The sequence below is a fragment of the Camelus bactrianus genome, chromosome 10 (assembly GCF_048773025.1).
Source record: "Camelus bactrianus isolate YW-2024 breed Bactrian camel chromosome 10, ASM4877302v1, whole genome shotgun sequence".
NCBI classification, from domain to species: domain Eukaryota; kingdom Metazoa; phylum Chordata; class Mammalia; order Artiodactyla; family Camelidae; genus Camelus; species Camelus bactrianus.
In genome coordinates, this window is record NC_133548.1 from 61,738,001 (window position 1) to 61,757,234 (window position 19,234).

Sequence of the window (19,234 nt, forward strand, 5' to 3'; positions counted from 1 at the left end):
AGTTTCCGTTTGCCTTCCAGGACACTCGAAAACTGTACCAGTCTTACGGTGTTTGTGTTATTCATCATTGCTTCACACATGCTAATTTTGTTTCTTGATTATCTAATTCTCAAATGTCAGTCTCTGGGTTGTATTTACTTGAATGTGTCCTTCACAATGCCAAGCTGGTTGATACTTAAAAGGTACTTGCTGATTGATTCAAACGAGAAAAAAAAAAAGTAGTAGCAATAACCAAGCTTGGCTTTGTAGGGAATACATCTCTACTGGTGACCTTGGCGTTAGAGGTGTCAGCACCAAGATCACGAAAAAACATCAGAATGAGGATTGGAGAGCGCAGAGAAACCCAGGTGTGAGCAGTGCAAAGTACTTCTGCAGAATCCTCATTCCGGGGCCTCCAGAAAATAAGAAATATAAGAAGTCTAACCTTTGGAAACTTAACTCCAAGGACAAGTTTTCCTTCTGCATTTCAGTAGCTTCATGAACTTCTTAAGTCACGTCACTTCCCAGAAGCCCAGTTTCCCCACACACAAAATGACATAATTATGTCTTTTTTGTTTCACAAAGAGAAAAAAGAAAATGTGCAGAGAACATATCCTAAAACTGTAAATCATAATATATACTTAAGGTGTTTTATAATTTCTCAGCCACAGTTTTGTATTTACATAGAAGGTGGGTACTGAAAACACCACTAGGCTAAAAGATTGCCACTTCAGTAATGATGCAAATGTTAATGTTCCAAGATTAAAAATGAGCTTTGCAGCCAAAGCACTTAATGAAACATGTATATTGTATCATAAATATTTTAGGGCAGAAATGATTTACCATACTATTTTAAGGGCAAAATCACTGTAACATGCTTAATAGTTTGCAGCTGACATTGTGAAATTGAAATTCAGGGTTAGCTAATGGTAATTATGGGAAAAATAACCAAATTAACTGTATTATACATTTCCATGCTTGAGAGAGAGTCGTAAGGACATTTTGTATTTCTCTTCAAAGTGATGGTTTCCTGGGACCTAAATGAACTTAGCCATCTATATATGCACTGAGCGTGTGCATGCCCACACACTCATGAGCGCGCAGGCGCACACACACACACACACACACACACACACACACACACACAGAGGAAACTAAAGCAAGCAACATCAGTGATCACAGACTTTGTAACTTTGCAGATAAGAATATGGGTCATGGTTCTTAAAAAAGCAACTTTTATATTTCCTTGGGTAATGAAAGTCCAGGCTTTGAACAAAACTGTCATAATTAAAGAAGATACAGGCTTGAGCTGAGCTCTGCCTCAGCAGCCTGCTGATGGGAGGGGCCAGGGGCCAGGGGCCAGGATTAAGTGGAAATTGGAATGGATTGTAGCACCCAGAAATGAACCTTGCTGATAAAGAGTAGCTGGGCATCACTAGTGGATGAGAAACCCAGACGGAGTGCAAGGTTTTGTCATTCGTCATGAGCAGGAAGTGCAAACCAGTAAGCAGAGTAAGTTATCAGAATCTCCTAGCCCCTAATCAGGCACACTGACAGTGCCAGGTGGCCAGTACAAATATTCCATTCAACAAATATTTATCAAGTGCCTACAATGGATAAACTGGTGAGGAAAAGGGCATAATCTTCCTCTCATGGGCAGTAGATTCCAGAAGGAGAAATGAACATTAATCGCATAATCATACAAAAAGCAATAAAGCTTATTTAAAGAGTTAAAGGTATCTTTTGTTATGTTAATGAGGTGAATTTTGGAAAGCACCCAAGGATGGGGGCTGGTTGCCAGAGTAGCCAACTGCGTCATGAGAGGGCTGGGACTTCCAGTCCCGCACTGCGATTTCTGGCATCTGAATGGGGGTGTTGTGTACAATTGAACTCTTTACCTGTGGAGTCTGAAGCTATCTCTGGGTAGATAGTATCAGAATTGAGTTGAATTGTAGGATAATTCAGCTGGTATCCATAGAATTGCTTGTTGTCGGTGTGGGAACCCCCCATGCGTTTGAATGGGGTGCAGAACTTCCAGCCTCACGGACCATGGAAAGGATTTTGTACATTATTCTGACTGCAGTGGAAAGTCACTGCAAGGTTAAAAGTGAGGGAATGACAGATTCCCTCGTTGACAGACCTGTGCTCATTATTCTGGCTACATTGCACAAACTGATTGGGGGGGTGGTTACAAGATTTGAAGTGGGAAGTCCAACAAAGAGGTTACTGCTTCGGTCCAGGTGAGAGATGACCGTAGCTTGAACTAGGGTAGTGGCACTGGAGTTGTACAAAAGGAGACAGACTCGATAGAAAGAGGCAACTAGTCACCAGTAAATGGTGATCGTCTACAGAGAAGAGGTTCCAGTTCCCAAGTAGTGGAGCCTGCACGGGGGTAAGTAAAGATCATGGTCCCAGTCAATGAAATTAAAGTTCCAGGGTTAATTTAGCCACCTTGGTGGAAAAGTTAAGGCAAGTCAGAGAAGCCAAAACAGAAGTGCATAGACTGGGCCAACTTGGTGAAGAGAAGAACAGGCTTGTGAAAACTACGCGGTCACAGGGAGACTCAAGGGACATAATCTGGTGACATGATGTCAAAATTTTTGGCAGGAAGACCTAGCTGCAATTCTTTCTAGACGATTGGATGGAAACTGTCAGTAAACAATGTATGAGTTCTTCCAGGGCATGGACCTTGCCTTTCTCATGCTTTTGTTTTCAAACACTACGGCCTTTCCTAACATGTAATATCCACTGATTATGGGTTTATTAAGTGATGTGCTCCATATCCCTACCTTTACTGAGTAAAAAAAGAGCTGTGCAAGAAGGACATTGGAGAATTCATATATAACTTAAATCATGTTTAAATGTGTTCTAACCGTGTTACCATGGGGTAAGCTATGGTAAGGCCAGGCGGAGCTCAACAGAGGGAAACTGGAAAGCGTTCACAGCTCTGTTACCCACAGCTCCTTAGGGAGAAACAGCACTGGCTGCAGGCTACTGCGGAGCAGCAGCAGGATGGTCACGGGGCAGAGGGAGAGAGAGAGAAAGCACGAGCCCCTTTATTGTGCTTTCCATGGGCAGGAATGGGCCAGGCGAGGCAAGTGGGCTTCAAACGGGCTAGCTGTGTTTGAAAGTGGTGTCTCATGAAATTCAAGTTCACTGTTACTGTCAGACATGCGGCTTGGGGTTACCTAAAATCTCAACTTTTATTTTACTCATATGTTAAGAATGAAAATTTTCCTCCAGATGTTTCTGGGTGGGCCAGAGCCCACCGGAGAACATCTCGTGGCCACTCTGCAGATACTAGGGTATCAGTTTCAGAGACCGAAAGTGTGGTTAGTATAAACTGATGATCTCTCCCAGAGTCACATCTTCAGCACTGAATAGCTCACTTAGCTCCAGACTCACACACACACATTTCTTCTTGCATATATAATAGGCATTGAAAAAAAATCTCCAAAAATAACCCGTGATTCCTACCCACCTTCCCCAATCTTTCCTATTTGATTCCATCTCAGTATGTATTGTTCTCATACAACTCTTGTTTAGGCCTAATACTTAAGTATCATCTTTGATTTCTTTTTATCACCCACCATCGCTGGTCCTTTAGCAAGTGGCTTCAGCTCTACCTCTAACTATATGGGAAGTCCATCCACTCCTTTCTACTCACAAGTTCTTCATGGTACCAGGAGGCAACCACTCTAGTTGACACCCCCAGTCTAAGCCACATCAACCCTTTGCTTCACATTATGTCTGAAATTAAATTCAAACCCCTTAATATGGCATATAAAGCCCTACACACTCTGGTCCTCACCAAGTTCTCCAGCTCTGTTCTCCTTCCTAGCTCAGGATGTGCCAGCCTCTCTGGTGTTTTTTTTTCCTGAGCTTTAAACACTCCAGTTTCTCTCCCTCTCCCTGGTTGTGCATTTGCTTCCCCTGAGAGGCTCCCACGGTAACTAACCTGTCAATGGTAAGCCCTCTCCCGCACACAGCACCACTGCAGCTCCTCTGCAGCTTGTCCGAGAGCCCCCTAAGGAAAGCCTGAGACCATGATCTGCATGCAGGTACTTTATTTGGGAGTTACGTATATTTAAAAAAAAATGGAATAAGGGAACAGAATGGAAGATCAGGAAGAAGAAAAAGCCAAATAAAAGGTATTTACTGACCTGATAGCATCCAGGGTGCGTGAAACTCAGTTCCTCTGGAGGCCCCTGAGAAATGATGTAGAAGAGACTTAGAGTTAGAAACTGCTGCCCTCGAAGGAAAGGAGGCTGCAACGACATTATCACACATTCCCATCCACCGTTGGTTGAGGGTTGTCCTATGGGTATTAGTTCCTCTGTATTTCTTGGCTCCTGGTAAGAAATATCCCAGGTTTTAAAGGAAGCATGGAGAAAGAAAAGCAGAGAAACAGAGGGCACATCAGGAGGATGTAGCCATCAGATACGAGAAATGTCCACCCAACCTGAAGCTGAATTCAGGGGTAATCAGAGGGAATACAACACAAAGCACCAGAAGTGCTGGCTGCATTGTTACAAACTAGGTTTTACCTTTTTTTGGGGGGGGGGGGGTAAGTCCAGTAGGAAGTCTAGAAAATTTAGAAGAGATGAATAATATCTGATTTTTCAAAAGTAGTTAGATCTCAAGGTTTTTGAATTGGATTAAGCATATTTTTGGTTTATAACATAATCTTATCATAATTTCCTCCATGGCTTACTTTCCTTTAGTTATTTACTACTTATTTATACTAACAGTATAAGTAATCATAAAACCATTATGTAAAGGAGGACTTAAGACACGATATAATCATAGAATCCATCTCTAATTCATCTTCTATGCTGTCAACCCCAACCCCTAAGACACCCACCGCCATGAACCAAGTGTTTTTTTTTTAATACTTTATATTTTTTATACCTTTTCATCTCTACATCTTCCTAAAGACATTTGGAATTTGGGAAGGAAGAGTTAGAGAAGAAATAGCCCAGATCGGTTATTTGCAGCAACTTTCCTCAGCTCCTCACAAGCACAGCACTCTGAGTTACCCCGATTTTGCTCTTGGGGACACTTGGGCAGGATGCTTAAGTCAGCGGGTGTGGACGCATGGAGGTGTTTCTCTTACAGTAAAAGAAAATGGTGATGGGGGATGGGAGGTGGTAGAAGCAAAAGCAGGATGCTAACATTTCCCCTCCCCTAGCCCAGCTGGACGGCTCGCTGCTGCAGGACAAAGGTATTGCCTCACCCTCCACCACGTCTCCTCACCAGACACACACCAGTTACAACAGCATCTCTCCTCACAAATCTTGCTTTAAAATAAAGAATAGTTTTTCCCATTTTCTGTGTCTAATTCTTCTAGAGTTAATACAGACTTGGCATATGGATTCTAACTGGAATCAAGTGATCTGACTGATAGTTTAAATGCTTACCCTGGTTCCAATGTGGAGAATTTATTGTAGCCTAGTAGCTGAGAGAATATGGCAGCTGGGGCCAGGATGGTTGAAGTGGAGATAGGAAAAAGTGGGTGTGATGCATTTTGGAAGTTGTTTTATTAATCTGGACAAGGTAACAATGCAAACCATTAAACCAAACACTGTAACGTGTTAATGAGTGCTAAGTTAGAGTATTTTTACAATAGGATGGATGACAAGGCACTTCTGAAAAAGTGACACCTGAGTTGAGACCTCATTGTTAAAAAGATATTACCCACACAGTGACCTGGAAAGAAGCAAATTCCAAGAAGAAGGAATAGTGAATGCAAATAACCCGGCGGTAGAAAGAGCATAAGGGTATCTTTAATAGGTTGGCTGTTATGAAGATGGAGAACATGTAGTTTCAGGATATATTTGGAAAATAGCACCAACAGAACTTACTGACGGAACTAAAGTGAAGAGAAGGGAAGAGGAAAACTCACAGATGACTCTACATTTTTGTTCTAAGTAACATTTATCTGAAATTTTCATTTTCATTTATTTATTTACTCATATTTTAAGAATTCTTCAAGAACAAAGTCCTTGATGTTATTTTCACTATTATATCCTCAACCCCCCCAAAACTTGAATCACAGAGCTTAATCATATTTGCTGAATGAATGAATGAATGATGGAACCACCCTTTGGAAGTCTTCCCAGATAACACAAATCAGGCCTTACATATCTGACCTCATAGCATGCTTTCTGTTTAATTATCTAACATCACATTTGCTAAATTATATTGATATTATGTGTTGCTGTAAATATAACCCTCAATCGACTGTAAATTTATTGATGATAGGATCAATCTTAGTTACTTGTTTCCATAGCAACTTTTCATTCATTCATTTATTTCATAAATATTTCTTGGGCACGTATTATGTGCCAAGTCATTCTCATGGTAAAAGTAAAGCCTAATTATAGCCCCATTTTCTAAAGGGGAAGACAGAAAAATAAGTATGAAATTCTAAGAGCTACAGTAAGGATACGTGTCTTATCCATGTCACTTAGAGAACACTGAGTATGAGCTTGTCAGCTTAAAATCTAAAGAACTGAGGGAGGGAGCAATTGGCAGAAGCTATGAAGAGTATTTAATGACTCTTGCTCCAATATTTATAATGGTCATTAACTGACTAGTTAAAGACACAGGGAGCTGAGATAGCCAAGAATAAGATTTTCTAAGAACTAAGAATAAAATATAAGGTAAATAAAAATTTAGCCAAAATGCATAAGAGAATGCAGTCCTTTCAGAAGACCCAGGAATTGGCAAAGGATAGAGGTTAAGAATACAACCTGGCTTTAAAGCAGAGCCTTGGCTATTAAAATTAGATAAAGGGGTAAGTCAAACAATAAAGTCTAGACAGAAGACAAGGTTGGATGCCCTGAACCTGGGGAAGATAACTCTACAAGACAGGGAAAATAAAAACATAGAATATAAAGGCAGATAGAACAAAATATATGGGAGACTAGGAGCCATGTTAGTAAGCAATGTAAATCTGTCATTCTGAGAATTCTGGTCAGGACTCAAGTGAAGGATAAATGTGGTTTCGGTGACTTTTCTGAGGATGGCATCGTAAACATACGGCCAAAGTACAAAGAGAAAGCATGTAAAGCATGGTTAATTGTCGTAAAACAAGGCAGCAGAGTAAATTTCCAGTTTGTCACTGATAACCTATATTTTCTTGTTTACTCAGAAATCCTACCACTAAACTCCAATGACTGTTATTCCCACTATATGTTGGGTAAGTTTTGTCAGTTTGTAACTGATGATTTGTCAGTTAAGTATTTTCCAGGATGTTTGTCCATTTATCAGCAACTATTCCTGCACCCTCTGCCCATCTCACAAAATGTATCATGGGTTTACAGTAAATATAATTTACAACACAATCAAATAATTAAAATTAAATGGAGAACACAAAAGTAAGCAATTAATAGGACATATAAAAGAAAAATATTAAATCAGAAATTCTAAAGAAAGTTATTAAAAACTAGAGTTAGTTAAAAACAAGAGAGCTAAGTAGAAGCTAAAATGCACCAAACAAAACTGAAAAAGTTAAAATTAAGCTTGAAAATTTCTTTAAATATTTCTAGGTGACCAGAACCTGGCTTCTTGGAAGCCCAAGCTACTATATCTCTTTTTCTCTTTCCTAGCCTCTCATTTCATTAGCCATCTTAGCTCAAAAAAAATTTTTTGGCACTCCTTTGCAGCCACCTACTCACATCAATAATTATATGAACTCCAAAAGCCCCTTTTCCCAACACCCTTAATCCAGCCATTTTCTCTAGCACGCCCCACACTCTGATTCCATCTATGTCTTCACTCCCTTCCTTATCCAATTAGATTCCACAATCCATTTTATAATCACTCCTTGAGAAAATAAAACACTCATTCTATCCACATATGTTAAACTGTTATATCCATGTGTCTATGTGTATGTTTGCTTAGGAATATAGAATTTGGGACACATACATTAATGTTGCCACTATGACCACTGCATACAAACTGGCCATGCACCTCCCTATCTGAACTCTGCTATTAATTCCTAGGTCCTTTCGAAGTTAACTTTAATTGTTCCTTTGAACTTCTAATCATTCTAATTATCTTTCTTTAAGAGCTAGATGTCCTTAGATATTTTAGACATTCTTCCTCCTTTTTCTTTTATCAGACAAATAATTTACAAAACTGGGAATTTGAACAAATTCACTAGACCAACAACACGGAGGGAAGGCAGAGGTATAAATTTAAAAAGCACTTAAAATTAAGAAGATAAGGAGGAAAATTCACAGCAGCCTGAGATCTATGGCACACTGAGGAAATTATTGGCATGGAAATACAAATGGTCACATCAACTTCTTTGATCCACATTCTCTGGTTTTACTGAGTCCAGCATTAAGTCACACAAATTCTTATCCCATATAATAGACATTACAACTAATGGATCAGTATTATTATAAATAAACTTAACTTTACTCAATACCTGGAGATCAATTAAAATATCTGCCAACCAAACAATGCACCCTGTCAAAGGACAAAGTGTCTACCTGACATACTCCTTTAATATATCTTTAATGATTTAAGGAAAAGAGAATCAAGAAAATAGAAATGAGAAAGGAGTGAGTTGAAAAATAAAGTGAGTAATAAGAATTGTTATTGTGAACTCAACTTTTATTCACCTTCAGTGCCATTTAGTTCTTTTCAGATCCAATAATAAATGGGTAAAATCAAAGTTTTGTTTAATTAATTTTTCACTAGTTTTAATTTCAGCTAAAAATTAAACAACATTAATTGCTTATTATACTGAGTCACTGAGGTCTCAGTGAATAACCGAAGCTAATGTAGACATATGAAAACATAATCCAAGGAGCTATGAATAGTTTGGCCCTCTGCCCTCTCTCAGTAGATGAGTGTGGAATCTACAAACCAGAGATTGACTCATAGATTAATTATTCCTTAAGTCTGCTCTGCTACTGCTACTCAAGAAAGACCATAACTCTTTCAGTAATTACTTAAACATCATTCACTAGAAAAGTACACCAACTCATTTCTTTCATAAAAATATTTTTGGTGAAAAGGAACAGGAAACCACAAGCTGTTCATCTTCCTAATTAAATCATGGTATTTATCAACTTGCATACCTGGTAACGCTTGGCAGTGCCTCTGTCGGTGAGACATTTCTACAAGCTCTCTTCCTTATTTCAGAAAGCCCTTCTTCTAATCTATGTCACAGCGACTGCTCCCTTGTACCATATATTCCCCAAACTATTTAATTTTCTAGCTGACTTTTTGGCATATGACGACCTTCAACAGCCAGATCTTTTCCTTGATCATATTTTTAAACCACATGTTCTGATTTTTAGTCAGGCGTCTTCTTTTAAAAATTAATCCTTATGTTTTAGATTTCAACTGTGAAAATTTATAATAAAAATAAATTGGAACAATAGAAAAGCAACAGAATTAACTTTCTCTACAGCTCCTTTTCTCAATACGTCTAACACAGAAAGATACTAATGGTCTTTAAAGAAATGTTTCTGAACATCAAAATTAACAGCAAAAACAACAAAACTTCAAATGTTAGTAAAAGCCTTTGAGAATGAGTACATTTAAATAATATGTTTTTAAAAGAGTGAAGCTTTCCTTGATATGGATGGCCAAAATCTCAGTAAGTTGATTAAAATTATGTTGGACTATTTTTTTGATGGAATGCACAAGTATATGCACAGAATACACTAGCGCAAATTTAAACTGTAAGTCACTCATGTTATTGGGGCAACAAATCCTAACATCATCTCCTGGCCTGAAAAAGTTCATAATCTTCTATCTTCTTTCTATATATATGTCACTAGAGACGTATTTTGTTGAACCAGCTTAGTGTTTTCCAAGTTACAAACAATTCTCTACCAAGAGATCTTGCATAAAAATCTGGATTTAAAATATCTTTTGAAAATCAGGAAATTTGCTCACATTGGTTCTGCATTCCTGGCAATAATTACAAGCTCCGCGGGGCAGCTGTTCCCTTCAGAAAGACCAAGTACTGTCCAAAACCCACCCTGCCTACACACCTGACACATTCACTTACCTGCCTTGCCACTAGAGGTGTTCACATTGTGAACCTGTCATAAGGCTTTTAGTCCACATAGGGGGATACTCACTGCCCTCCTTTCTCTCTCAAGGTGGCTTTGGGGAAATCCTGCCTGCCTTAGAAAGAACTGGCATGGCAGATTAGAGGACAACTTCTTAACAGGTCCTAGGGATCTAGTGATACATTCTTTCTCTTTTTCTCCATGCATATCACAGGATTGGCTTCTAGTTGCCTTTGGAATCAGAAATAAATATAGTGTCAGGGGAAAACAAGTCAATTCACAAGGTGTTTCCAATTTGGATCAGTGTAATTCAATATACACTAGGCTTTGGGAAAAACCTTCATCATAGGGAGTATACTTTTACTGGCCTTGATGTATACATATATCTTCTAGGATGGCACATAGGTGATTGCACAGTAAGATTCAGATTCTATGTTCAAGCCAAAGAGCATTGCTCCAGTGCAATTTAAAGCCAGCCAATTTATTAGATATATGCATATAATAATTATATGTGTGACCTATGGTGATAATAATTGTTCATTATTAATATCCACCCCTTCATCAGAATTATAAGTCCTTATGATTGAGGACATTGAGGAAGAGACCTTGTTCTAACAACTTTTCTGAAGAGAATATAAATTGACATGCAAATACCATAGTGGTGAGTGGAATAGAACAGCATTTTCATCTGAGACAATAAATAAGTAACCAAGATTTCTACTAAAACAAAATACTTAGAATTTGAAATTGTCCAGAAAAAAAGGAATTTTTACAAAGACTCAAAATTGCTTTCTGTAACTTAATATATAAGTATCAGAACAATTTGTTTTCTGCTTGTTTCATATTAGAACTCAGAACTGTCTTACCCCTTAGGAGGGAGTTAATTGAAGTCTAAGAGCTTTTGTCTATAGAGGAAAGAATATACAATCTTGTTGGTGGCTATTATTGACCTAAGTTGTAGATGTAACTTACTAGACTAAAACACAGTACTTTTAAGACAGGGAATACAAATACTTCATAATGGAATGAATATATATGCAGGGAAAGGGGCGATGTGAAGGATGCCTGAGAGAACCACTCATGGATACTGACTCCAGGTTCTACAAACTAAACAGGAGGATAACTCTAATCCATCAATGTACCTTAGTCCTTTTTTTCTAACTTGTAGGGAAAACACCCTCATTTAACTTGTGCGGCTCAGTTCTCCTCTAGTCCCACTCCTAAGTTTCATCCTGTAAATTTACCCTTTCCTCTGCATCAGGGAAAATCACGAAGGGGAATGGGAAAATGTGGCATAGTATGTTCTAGTGTTGACTTAAAGGAAGTAGGCCTTGTAATGTCACCTCAGACTGGGAAGGGGGGCAAATTTACACTATCAGAGAGAGGATATGAATATCACTCAGTAGGTAAGAGGAAAAGAAGTGGCCAGAGTTACATTCCATACTGTTAAATCTGCCTAATTTTTTAAAAAGATACAGCACAATTGAAGAAGAGAGAGAGGTATGCTGCCACCCACAAGTAGAAAATAAGTCCCATCTTTTCCCTCCTTTCCTCCATCGATAACATAGATTTTATCTCCTTTTTCAAAGCTGCAATGAAAACATTTGGAGGAGAGAATGGCTAGGCCATTAAAAATTCTCCAAAACTTGGAAATAGGGCAAACACATTATGATGTGCCCTTTTGATATCATATTGGATCATATAGCATTAAAAAAACCTACCCAAAGGCCATAGTGCATTATAGAAAAAGGTAGCTTCACTTGATTTACTATTTGCTATTTATTAAGGCCCAGATTCTATAGCATAAGATGTTAACTTTTAGAAGATTGGTAAGTTATATATAATTTTTTTCTGATACAGATATAAATCCTTATTTCTGGTACAATGATAACCCTCAATTTTTTATTTATTGCCGTGAAGGATATTGACAAGTCTTAGATCCAATACTCTCATATTTTGCCCGTTGGAAGTGTCTTCATCTTTCTTCAGTTGCTGTCTTCTTCTGGGCACTTACGTGAAAAGAATACAAAAACTTACCTTATTTAAGCCAAAGTATTTTGAACTTTTTTCATTACTAAGAAATCCAATCTCCAACTTACAAATTCAGCATGTATTGGCTCCTTACACATGCTGGACTCTGTGCAAGTTGATAGAATTACAGAGATGAGCTGAGCTTTCAGACTTTGAGGATTTCTCAATCAAATGAAAAAGACAGACGAAGAGATCCACTATTACAAAATGAGAGAGACTATGCAGCAAGCACAGAAAAGGGCATGTAAGTGAGTGTGGGAGTTAAAGAAGCATTTCCAAAAGTGGTGACATTTTACTTGTCTATTGAAGATGGAGTGAGAATTGGCCAAGCAGTGAGAATTCCAGGCTGTGGAAAGACTGCAAAGAAAAATACAGCACCAGAAACTGCACACTTGTTCAGAGAACTGTAAGTGGGAAAGGATGGCCGAAAAACATCCGGAGTAGCTGAGATCAGAAAGACAGTCCAGGACCAGTCCTGAAAGGCTTCATGTTATGGTAGAGGGTTTGAACTACGAAGCTCATGGAGACAGTATGCAACAGATCTTTGTTTCAGAATATTCACTCTGACAGCCCAGACGTGCAAGTATTAGAGGAAGCAAGGCTGGAGGTAAGGAGACCAAGTAGGATATGACCACAGTAACTCAAGAGAAGTAAAGGAGCCTGACCTGGAAGGTTGTGGACACTTGCTTTAGAGATATTTACAAATTGAAATCAACAGTTCTTACTAACGGTTAGATAGAGGAGTGAAGGGAACTAGGGCTGACCCACATGCTTAATGTGCCCAAATGCACCTTGTCAAGTTTAAAAGAGCATGAGGTGGAGAATGCTTGGTGTATTAACCTTCTATTCCCGTGTAAAAAATTAGCACAATTTAGCGCCTTAACCCAACACAAATGTATTATCTCACAGTTTTCGCAGGTCAAGAGTCTGACCTATTTCAGCTGGGTTCTCTGCTTAGGATCTCCAAAGGCTGAAAATAAGGTACCTGATAGCTGTATCCACATCTTGAGGCTTGACTGGGGGGGAAAAAAATCCAAAAATTGAGTTGTTGGTAGAATTTATTTTCTGGTGGCCACGTGACTGAAGTCTCTGTTCTCTTGCTAGTCAGTGGGAAGATGCTCACAGCTCCTAGAGCAGTTTATTCCTCCAAAGCCAGCAGGAGGGCGTTTGCTGCTGCTTGAATATCTCGCTTCTATTTACAGACTATTTTCTCAGAATAATCTCCTTTTAAATAACTCAACTGATTAGGGAATTTAATCATATCAGCAAAATCCCTTCTACCATACAAAGGAATGTGATTACAGAACTGATATTTCGTAACATGCACATGCTCCTCTCACCATGAAGAGGGGATCATGCAGGGTTTTGCGCATCCTGTGCACAGGGCAGGAATCCTGGAGGGAACCTTAGAATACTGCCTAACACATTGAGGAGGAAGGTTATGAATGGGAATCAAAACCTTATCAGATGTGATTGTCCAGGAAAAAAGAAAATGAGAAAAGAGGCATAGACAAGATTCAACATAGGGACAGAAAAACTAATGATTAGGCAGAAGACATAACTTAATTAATCCTAAGGTACTTACATCCACAGGAACCTCCTAAATCATTTTAAATCTCATACAGCTTTGTAAAAAAAAAATGTAGGTAGCAAGAAATATAGGTAGCAAGAAAGACGTGTAACAAAGAAAATAAAGTTATTTCCCACTTCAAATTGCACTGCACCCATTCTTCTCCCTGTTAAAGAAGCTCTTTGCTAACACTTTCATCATTGTTTCTTCATTCTGCTGGAGCTGCTCCAAGCTTCTCACATTTAGCTGAAGTTGTGAGACCCTCAACTGTCATAACAGTGTAATAAAAGCCTGATGGCTGCTAAGTATAGAGAATTGTCTCACAGTTTCTGCAGATAATTCTCCCATTTATACACCCTGGAATCTCAACCTCGTTTTAAACAATAGTACCAAACTGCATTTGTTAATCTGCCCCAACTGCTTTTCTAAACATTTCTTCACCGTTATTTTTAATAATCATGTCTTTACTTCAATCAGCATTTCCGTCACTGAAAATACTTATGGAAGCTGTGGATTTTTGAAGTCATACTTCAGAAAGATCAATTCAGTAAGGGATCATTGGACTAAAAGAGATCTTAAAGAGGTCATATACATGATCCTCTTGTTTCCAAGCAACCCAAAAAACTATAGCCATCCTATTCCAGAAATCTCTCCCCAAAGGACATTTCACAGTCTTCCTTCAGCAGTTTATCCTGTGTCTAATTACGCTTGCAGTTAGGGGCTTCTTGTTCGAGTCTCCCTGGACATGTAGAACAGCTGGTAACCGTACTCCTAATAATGCCTCTTCATAAATCTGCAAACCTTTCTTAAGTCATCTTCATTATCTCTCCTCCAGACTAACTGCATTCTGTGTTTATTTGTCAACTCATACATCTTCAGGATTCAAGAACCGGGCTTTTGGCAAATTCATAGATGATGCCAAATTTCCTAACTCCTTGTACATTTAAAAGAAAGAACAAATTAAAGACGAATTAAGATGCCACAAGACCATGCAAACCAGTTGTTCACCTAATTACTTGTCTTTCTAGAACTCAAGTACTCAAAAATCATACTCACAAACCATGCAAGGAAAGCCATAACTATATGATTACTGTTCCCGACATCTCCTCATCCCATCTGACGACTATATTCACTTCCTTTTTAGAGTCCTTCTGCAAAGGATCTGGGTTGCAGACAAGTATCGTCTATGTAACAATTCTCTTCTACTCCCTTTAGTCCTCTGGTTGAATAAGTAATTGATAGGTTGAAATGCATTGCTTTGTTCCAGTGTTACCTCAAGCTGGTCTTGAATACATAGATTTAAGAATCACTATACTTTAAAATAATTTCTCTGTAAAATGTCAATTTCCATCATTTTTATTCTCTCTATTTCTGTCAATATTGCAACTTTTCCACACAATAACCATTACAGCCTGTTACGCCTACTCTCCACAGAAGCTGTTAAATTGACAGCCACGTCTGAGCCTGAACTTCTTAAATACTCTTTTTTGGCTTGGTGTCAACACTTTTCAATTGATTTTTTTTTCTTTCTACTAATTCTGAACAAGACAGTGAACTACTGAAATTCAGTTCGGCATAGATCTTCTTATTTATATAATCAGAGACTATTCTCATCAATACTGAGACAGGGAACAAAGCTTACTGAAAATAATAATTGTTCTTTGGTACAGGCATTGGACCGGGTTCAGGATTCTTAGTTTCAAATCCTCCTTTGAATAGAATGCTGCATATTTTGAAGAAGTTCATACATAAAGGGAAATACTGTTTTTAGTTGTCTTTTACTTTTCTGCATTAATTTGTACATCCCTGAATATCAGTATGTGTAAAGTGAGTATAAGTATATATTATATATGTATATATGTATTTAATTTTACTCTCCATTTAATTTTATTCTACTCTGAATAGTCTATTAAAATCTTTATTCCACTTTCTTGAGTTATTGCTCATTCTACTCATTTGTTACAGCGTAATTTATGTGCCATCAATGTTGCAATATATCTTCCTAATTCTTTCAGTTATCTATTGATTTTCTTCATGATATCTTTTGCCATACAAACTTTTAATTTTATACTACTTTATTTAAGGACATTTTATTACAGATCTTGAATGTCTTATTTGGTCAAGAAAGTCACATATTATTAGGCGGGGAATTTAATCTCTTAGATTTTTTTCCCCTAATATAATCATTATGTACATGACTATATTAAAAGGAAATATATAACTTACTTTAAATTACATTCGTACAAAGAAATAGGGATATAATTTTATTTTTACAATGGATAATCATGTCTTAAACCATCATTTTCCCATTGAGTTGAATTATGTCTATCATATACTAAATATTCAAATATATCAGATTTATTTCCAGAGTCTATTTTGTTGTTGTTGTTGTTTTGCTGATTTTCATGCCAGTATACTATTGATTTTACTACGGTGCATGTACAAAATTTTCCTGTATTTGGCAAAGCAAATTGCTCCCATTTTTCCTTCCTGAGTTTTATAATTTTCTTTGTTGTTCTTGGGCATTTATTCTTCCACATGAATTTTAAAATCATTTTATCCTTTTCAAAGATAATGCATCTTTCCCAGAAAATCTGCTGTTTACTAATTAACAGATAACTGAATTCATATGTTAATTTTTGATGGAATTTTGTATTTAAATATTCCCATTCAAAAACATAAGGCACTGTTTTAGTTTTTCAATAAGATGATTTAATTTCTTTCCTGTATCTTTCTCATGTCATTTATTCTTTTTTTTTTTTTTCTTTTTTTCATTGCCCTTAAGAAGTAGGATATTACTAAGGTTATTAAAACCCATGTGAACCCTTCCTTTTTCCGTCATGGAGATTTTTTTTTTATTGAAGTATAGTCAGTTACAATGTGTAAATTTCTGGTGTGCAGCACAATGTCCCAGTCATGCATATACATACATATATTCATTTTCATATTTTTTCATTAAAGGATATTACAAGATATTGAATATAGTTCCCTCTGCTATACAGAAGAATTGGTTTTTTTCATCTATTTTTATATATAGTGGGTAACATTTGCAAATCTCAATCCCAAATTTATTCCTTCCCACCCTTTTTCCCCCAGGAACCATCAGATTGTTTACTATGTAAGTCTGATTCTGTTTTGTAGATGAGTTCATTAGTATCCTCTTCTTTTCTTTTTTTAGAATTCACATGAGTGATATCATGTGTTTTTTTCTTTCTTTTTCTGGCTTATTTCATTTAGTATGACCATCTCCAGGTCCATTCATGTTGCTGAAAATGGCATTATTTTATTCTTTTTTATGGCTGAGTAGTATTCCATCATATTATTACTATACCACAGCTTCTTTATTCAATCGTCTGTCAGTGGACATTTAGGTTGCTTCCATGTCTTGGTTATTGTATATAGTGCTTCTATGAACATTGCGGTACATGTATCTTTTTGAATTAAAGTTCCCTCTGGATATATGCCCAGGAGTGGGATTGCTGGATCATACGGTAAGTCTATGTTTAGGTTTTTGAGGAATCTCTGTACTGTTTTCCATAATAGCTGCACCAAACTACATCCCCACCAGCAGTGTAGGAGGGTTCCCTTTTCTCCACACCCTCTCCAGTATTTATCATTCATAGACTTTTGAATGATGGCCATTCTGACTGGTGTGAGGTGATACCTCATTGTAGTTTTGATTTGCATTTCTCTGTAGTGATACTGAGCATTTTTTCATGTGCCTATTGGCCATCTGTATGTCTTCACTGGACAATTGCTTGTTTAGGTCTTTTGCCCATTTTTGGATTAGGTTGTTTGCTTTTTGTTATTAAGCTGTATGAGCTGTTTATATATTCTGGGAATTAAACCTCTGTCAATCATATCATTTGCAAATATTTTCTCCCATTCTGTAGGTTGTCGTTTTGTTTTGCTTATGGTTTCCTTTGCTGTGCAAAAGCCTGTAAGTTTAATTAGGTCCCTCATGGAGATCATTAATATTGAAAATTTTCTGTTTTTTTATTCCCTTCATTTTCTAATATTTTACTTCATACATATTTTTAGTATATGTAGTATACACATTAAGCTATATGGTTTACTATTACATTTTTAAACTTTATCTGAATAGTATTATTATCTGAAAATTAATTTTTTTGCTCAATATTTTATTTCTGAGATACATCCAAGCTAATTTTATATGTAAAGTCAATTACTTATTTCTGAATAATAGGTGAGCCTTTTCAATTTTTTATTTTGAAAATCTGGCGGTTTTATTTTACATTTATTCTTAAATGTATGTAGTCTTCGTTACCAATGTGAATATTTTTCCTTGTCTTTTTTCTTGCTTTTTACTTAATTGAAAAATAACCTTGATTTGTATATATTCTTGTGCCTAAAGACTTTGGAAATTTCTTTATTAATTCAAATAGCTTTAAACTAGAATCTCTTGGATTTCCTAGGGGTAAAATATACCAATAAAAATAGACCTCTTTACTTTCTCTTGGTTTTTTCTTCTTTAAAATGGTGACAATGATAATATCTATTTTATAAAGTCTATGAGGAATAAATGAATCAGAATATTAAAACATTTTAAACAGTGTTTGGCAGACTAGTTCTTAATAAAAGTTAGTTATTTATGGTACCCTAGGCATTCTTGTCTAGTTTTTCATTTTAGTTACAATGACAAGTGTATATCCACATACAAGGAGGTTTCTAGGGCCGTTTATGTTTCTCCTTCTTGGCCAGATGCAGAAAGCCTGTACCCTTTGCTTTTGAGCTTGTTTTGAATGCCAGTGTCTTGAAAGAAAAAGGAAAGCAGTTGTCCAGAGTCAACACGGTAGATTGTCAAATCACAATTTAACACTCATACAATTTTGGGAAATTTACTTATGCTCCAAACCTGAATCTTTTCTTTTATATACCCAAAATGGAGCTAAGTGTACCTCCTGATTCAGAATCTTATGAGGATTAAATGAGATCATGATTACAAAGTGCTAAGTACTGTTCCTTATAGAAAGGAGATGTTCAGTGTATGCTAATGCTTCCTTTCCCCTTATTTTCACATTTCTACCACCTCAGGAAGGCCTTTTGTACATGACCTTCAAATGATCAATAGATATACTGTACTGTCCTTTATTACCAGCAGTTAACTATCACTATCAGCCTTCATCTCCCTGATTAAAAGCAAACAAGACCCTTATGTTTTATTACCTAAACTTAATCCTATATATAGTCCCTAAAATAGACCAATTGATCCAATATACTTCTAAGACCTTGTGCTTAACAGATGGCAGGCCACAGAAATATAAACAAGGCTTCTGACAGATCATTTAGAATGAAAAATATCCATTCAAAAATGTATTAGAATCTAGCACTGATGGCGGCACCAAGTTTTTAGTAATCGAATGACTCCAGGATTTAATAATTCAATTTTCCAAAATCCAGTGTTTGCAAATTTAGGATGAATGCTTACATAATTTATTATTTTAAAATTATGTATATACATGCAAAATTGTTCATTCATCACAAGTGCAAAGGCAACTCAAAACCAGAGTGCCAGAGTTAGCATTTTTTAAGTAAGCATCTCTATCCCATATATTGAGGGTAGGATTACAATCACTAAATCATCCTGTCT